Genomic DNA, 6,827 nt, shown 5'->3' with positions numbered 1-6,827 from the left:
ATGAAGCTACAAAAACCTGAATCATCTTTGGAAAGAATTAGGGTATTAAGGGTGCTCGTCTTCACTCCTTCTTCTCCTGTAGGGACTGCCTCAAGACAGAAGCCGGACCAGAGGAATGATCCGAGACCAGATCCCGCTGTCTTCAAACCAGGTGTGAGTCCAGTGGCTTCTCGGGGCATTTCCTCCCACAGACCTCTGCTGAGGCTCCGCAAGAGGCTGGAAACAGGGCGTCGGGCCCTCGGAGATGCCCCCACTCAGTGGACAGCCACGCGGGAGTCCCCACGCAGGGCCAACGAGGACCACCCACCCTACTGGCGAGGCTGGCTGCAGGCCTGTGGCCTCTGGCCTTAGGGGTCTTGTCTCTTTGATCATTGGTGCGCCCAAGTCGTGAAGACAGCCGTTCTACCTATTGCTCATCTTGAGGCTTAACACAGTAAACAAAGAATGACAAGGAGTAAGAGGGAAAAGGAGTGCTTTGCCTTAAAAAAATTGTTTTAACCCTTTTTGAAATAATTTTAGAATTATAGAAAAGTCGCAAAAATAGTTCAAAGTTCCTGTATACCCTTCACTCGATCTCACCGAATTTAATATCTTACATGACTGCTAGTACAATTATCAAAACCAGGACACTAACGTCAGTGCAACACTATTAACTACACTCAGATTTTAATTCTGATTTCACCAGTGTTTCCACTAATACATTTTTCTGTGCTAGGGTCCAACCCAGGGTGCCAACTGCCCTTCGTCGTCACGTCTCCTCAGGCCCCTTCGCTCTGGGACCTTCTCTTTCCCGACTTTGACACTTTTGAAGAGCACTGGTCAGGCATTTCACAGAATGTCCCTCAAATTGGGTTCGTGTGACGTTTCCTTGTGGTTAAACTGAAGTTGCCCATTTTTGGCAAGAATACCACAGAAGCGCAGATTCCATCTCATTGCTTTGTGGAAGTGGGACCTGTCCTTTTCCAGCAATGAAGCTGGGCAAGGGCACGAGCTGAAGGCCCGGACCGGTCATGCACCCCTGGGAACCCGAGAGCTGGGCACGGAACCTCGGGCGCGCGGCTCGCCTCGCTCCGGGTCCCTCCTGCCTCGTTCCCGTGGGGGCGGCGGGAGAACGAGGGCATTGCTTCGCTCCAGGCAGACAGCGAGCGCCAGCAGCCCCGCGCCACCGAGGTCCGCGGCCGCGAGGAGGAGCCGAGGGCGGCGCTGTCGTGCAGGCGGCCCGTGGGGACAGAGGGGCGCCCAGAAGGGCGGGCGAGCCGCGGGTCTGCGGGTCTGGCAGCCCTTTGTGTTTCGGCGGGCTCTGGATCACCCGAGAAAGACGCAGGCAGGCCCCGGTGGGAACCGGCTGACTCGTGCTGGGGGGGCAGACGTTTCTGAGCGCCGTCCCAAGCAGAGGCAGTTTCCATTTCCTCCGCGCGGTTAGACGTGGTGGTGAGAAAGGACCTGGGGCAGATTTTGAGGACCTCCATTTTGGCTTTCTCCCCCTAGAATGGAAGCTGCGTCGGGGACAGGCCCTGCTCTGTCTGGCTCCCCTCCCCCTCTCAAAGCCTAGGTCCCGGCCTGGCCCATTGTAGGAGCACAGAAAATGTTTGGTTAAATTAATACAAAGATAAGTGAGTGAATGGAGTACTCATTAACAAAAATACTGCTGGGCACTCCGCTCATCCCCACCTGGAAACCCACGACCCCGGCCCCAGCGTGGCCTCGGAGCCCAGCAGCGGCCCTGAGCGCCGACTCCAGCCTTTCCGCCCGTGCTCGTCCTGCAAGTGCCTGGAGAGGCTGAGCTGGGACAGGGCTGTTCTGTGAGAGGCTCCTGGGACCAAAGGAATCCACCCTGCTCGGGGGAGGTAGAGTCAGACTAAATGCACAGACAGACGGCAAAATCTAAGTTTGGGGAGAGGAGGCAAAGAATGTTGAAGCCGCCTTCCGGGCGGCCGCGGCTCGGGCAACAGCGGAAGGAGGCAGGATGGCATGGTGACGGGAGGGGGGATGGCATGGTGACGGGAGGGCAGGATGGCATGGTGATGGGAGGGCAGGATGGCATGGTGACGGGAGGAGAGGATGGCATGGTGACGGGAGGGGAGGATGGCATGGTGACGGGAGGGGGGATGGCATGATGACGGGAGGGCGGGATGGCATGGTGACGGGAGGGCGGGATGGCATGGTGACGGGAGGGGGGATGGCATGGTGACAGGTCGCACAGAATGGATTTTCCCCGGGGCGGGGGGCAGTGTGCAATCGCAGGTTGAGACGTGTTTCCTTTATTGATGGGACTGATTTCATTTCTTCATCTGCTCAGTGCTTCTTGGTTACTCTTAGAATTGCCGGGTTTCCATATAATTTAAATAACACTTTATAATTATCACTATAGTTTAAATCGAGTTATTTAAGTTTTCCAGATGCATATTTAGTGAGGACTTTTTAAAACATACAAGAGAGAAGCAAAGCACTAGCAGGCTCTGAATTCTTACTTACTCGGGTTTACAGAGTAGATGAGAAGCGGTTTTACTGGCATATGAATGAAAACAGCCAGCACTGTGACAGGTGCCACTACCGCACACTGTTCAATGCACTTTATATGCAGCAACCCATTTCGTCCTTACAGACGCACCCTCAGGTCAGTGTGTTATACGCCGGTTCCACAGAAAAGGAAGCTAACGCACACAGACACTTCCAAGTCATCCAGCTGGCAGGAGGCAGGGCTGGGGTCTAGCTCTAACCACTACATGACCTGGTGCTTCTAGTGCCATCTAGAAGGCCTGTGCTTTCTGGAACAGCCTGTAACCTGGGAACGTGAGTGGAAGAGTTGGGAAGGACTAGGTTTCCACTCTTTGCTCTTTTAGGCACGTGCGCTTCTTCAGGCACGCCGTGAGAAGCGGGGCCGCGCTCCCTGCGGGGTGGCCTGGGGAGCGCCTGCAGGAGACTGCACGAGGCAGGAGCCTCAGGGAGCGGGCGAAGGTGTTTGCTCCAGTACTTGTTTATCCAGGAGCATTTTATTAAAACGAACATCGAATCTCCATCTTAGCAAAATTTCAAGCAGGTCACATGCTTCACAGGACAGTCTAAGAACAATTATTACGAAAGCTCATGGAATTGCTTTAAAACAAAGTTCTGGTTGGTCTGATTCTTGTAAAGGTTCACACGCTTGCTGTGTACAAATTAGCTGACAATATTCAACAGGTTTAGGCTCAGTAGATCATCTGTTTGTTCACAAGGGGGCACGGAAAAGGAAAACGGTGTTGTCTGTTAGCATCAGAAGGAGCCTTTGCCTCATGAGCAATATCAAATTTAGTTACCTCCCAAAAATGAAAGGTCAAATTACTTCCAACTCTGACAGGAAATGCAGGACATTTAGATGGTTTCTGATCACTGAAGCCATTCAATGGATACCGAATGGGATTAGTTGTCATAACAACAACAATAATTATTATTATTGTTATATATTTTTACAAATCACACATATGACTCACATAGTTAAAACTAGACAAAGAGGCCCCCTGCCCTTCTGGACACTGTTAGAAATTTTTCATAGTGTGGCGGAAGCAAACAGGAGGATCGTGAACACTGGCTCTAGGTGGTCTTGGTTTCTGTGAGGAGAAGCCCAACTCCTGAATCGGTGACCTTCCCTGTGGGGCTGGGACACACTTCCTTCTGCAAAACATGGATGTGCTTACATGTTTGAAGCCTGCGTGGGAAGAGAAGGCATGCATAAACCAGCGCAGGCTTTCTCAAGGGAGCTCTCAGTAGCTGATTCAGCTGGAATGTAATTTATGCTAATAAGTTCCTAGATTTCAAAGTGACTTTTTCTTATCACACTAAAACCTTTTAATTTGGATGTATATTCCTTAGTCTAAGTGGTTAGAGAAATTTTCTGTCAAAAGCCAGAGATACAACTGGCCCTGTCTAAAAAGGAAAGGAAAAAGAAATTATATTTCAGAGGTTTGGAGGAGGGGAAGAAAGATCGATGCATGGCTTTTAAATAATTTCCTAAGACATAGTTCTTGATTTCACACACCACTCACTTCTAGAAAAGTCTACCATAATTTTAAGATGGCCACATTACTTGGAGACTTTAATGTGACACAGCGTTGACAGTGAAATGTAGCTGGTTTCATTGAACTGTGCTGCACGAGGCGGAAGTACACCAGACTGAGCCGCGGGCTCAGGTTCTAGTCCCAGCTCTGCCACCACCTAGCTGTGTGACATTAATCAAGTCTCTGACTCACTGTAGGCCTCAGTTTCTTCATTTATCAAACTACATTAGTCATGCTACTTATACCAGATGATCCCTTACTAACCTTTTTGGTGGCTTTCAAATTTACTTTTTACTATGACCAACAATAAGTACATTTTATGTTGTGACCCAGTACACATACATTTATAGATTTATTCGTGAATGTTTTAGATATGTACAAATACACACAGAGTGTGAGGCATATGTTACACACTCATACATGAAATGAAACTAAAAATTTCTTGAAACCGTACTTACCCTTGCTGCCTCAGATGCGGCACGATAGTTTCCATTTCATCTCATTAACAAAACGCTGGTCAATTTCCACTAAGCTGGCTTCATGACCCAGTTTGACAATCACCGTAACTAGGCACAATCCTGCACCTCGAGGGACTGGCTCCCGGTGACTGCAGGTGACTGCAGAGGTTAATGGTTAAAATTCTGATCATTGAAAGAAAAATATAAAACTGTGTAGGTGCAGGCCCACATATTGAAGGAATAGGCGACAATTTTAGTGAAAAATTGTGACACACTAAATAAAAACAACCACTAAGTACAAGCTCTATCATGGAACTTACCCCTTTTTGTTTTTTTTTAAAAGATTTTATTTTTCCTTTTTCTCCCCAAAGCCCGCCGGTACATAGTTGTGCATTTTTAGTTGTCGGCCCTTCTAGTTGTGGCATGTGGGAGGCTGTCTCAGCGTGGCCTGTTGAGTGGTGCCATGTCCGCGCCCAGGATCCGAACTGGGAAACCCTGGGCCGCCGAAGCGGAGCGCACGAACTTAACCACTCGGCCATGGGGCCGGCCCCATGAACTTACCCGTTTTAAGCTCTGAACTTGATAATAACTGAACTTTGGTTTTTCCTTCTTCTAGAAGCAAAACTTTTTTTCAAATTCCTCTCATCCGTTAGACCGGCTTTTGACTCTTCGGTCAAAGGAACCCTAGTGTTTTGATAAGTGGATCAGCTTCTCTTTATAAACAACCCCTTTTAAAGTTTCTGTCACTTTTGCTAGAGTATTTTAAAAGAGCCTTTGATTTTTTTTATATTAACTTTTAAAACCACGGTGAATAATAAAACAATTATATAACGTTTTCCTTCCATTTTGAAAACCTATTTTGAGGGAAGATACTAAAGAGTCGTCTAGTCCCTGTATCCTTTACCCGTCCTCAAATCCCCAGTGGGCCATCTGTTGCAGTTTTTGAGTTCAAGTCCTGGTGTGCCAGGGTGTTACAGGGATTTCTGTGCCTCAGATGATGCTCGTGGATCCAGGGAATCATCAATATGCAGGGGATTCATTTAGGCTCCATCACACCATAATGCAAGGATGAGAAAACTGGATCTGATTCCCGAGCAGTGTTCCCTTTCTGGCTTTAATCACACGTACTTTCGCATATAAGCGACAACCACAGGTTTTAACGGTATTTCCAACAGTTCAACCAGCTAGGGAATATTTCATTTAGATGAGAGAAATCTCAAAATATCTTTTTTAAAAGGTTACATTACAGAATAACCCCCTTTAGGTAATACTTCTAAATAGAAGATGATTATGGTTTGTTTGTATATTTTAAAAAACAGGACATAATCTCCATTCACTAGTTTATAATATATAACATAGAATGAACTTACCAATATAAAGATTGTATTCCTTCCATCATACTTTTCCCCTGGGAACTACTTATACAGATTTATAACCAATTCTAAACAATTAAAATTGTGAAAGAGTTTTAAATCTGGCTTGTTTCCAATTGTCTTTTATTAGACCTTTGACACCAACCTCATCTGAGGGCAACTATGCACAGAAAGACTGGAGGCCGCTCGTGGGCTCTGGGAGGTTGGGTCACTGGGACAGGAATGTGGCCCAGTTATTTGCCTTTGTGTTCTTGATCTGTATCTTGAAACTTTCTCAGCCTTATCAACTTTTCTAAAATCATCACTGTATCTCTATTGCTGACAAGTAACGCTCATCAATAACGCTTTGGATCTGCGGAAAAGGTCCAGATAACTCCACTTACAGGTCAATAATTGCTGCCTTGTGTTTACCGCTTTGGAACTTCTCCTCATCTCTCCCCCTCACCTTCGTTTTTTTTGCAATATGACATAAGCTAGTCTTCTTAGTACATACAATTCCCACCAAATATGTTACACTGTTGAAGAACAAACAGATTTTTTTTTCTTCAGAAAAACTTCTTTCTTAAGATACATTACTATTAGTTTCCTTTCCGATATCCAGGTAGGCACATTGCGCTATTCCTGAGGCCTTTTTTATACCATCCATGCTGATCCAAATCAAACAGACCTTTAGAGGGTACTGACAATGACGTCTTCATTGACTATGATCGCTGCTACAGCTTTAGCTCCCTGTTTGCTCTGTAATACTGTGCCAAGATCTTGGCCTTTAGATGTTCCCAGAATCTCTGGAAACATTACTTATTTGTTTGTGAGTATAAACTTTAGAACATTTTTGCATCCACAACAAAATATGAGATGAACAAAGCAGTGTGGATTGTTTTCTTCAGGGCAGAATTATTTTCTTTACCTAACCATAGGACTTGGAGTCAGCTAGAAGAACAGAATTTTAAGTAATACCCCAC

The sequence above is a fragment of the Equus przewalskii genome, chromosome 25 (genome assembly GCF_037783145.1).
Source record: "Equus przewalskii isolate Varuska chromosome 25, EquPr2, whole genome shotgun sequence".
NCBI classification, from domain to species: domain Eukaryota; kingdom Metazoa; phylum Chordata; class Mammalia; order Perissodactyla; family Equidae; genus Equus; species Equus przewalskii.
The sequence above is the reverse complement of the archived record's forward strand: the minus strand, read 5'-3'. Positions refer to the sequence as shown.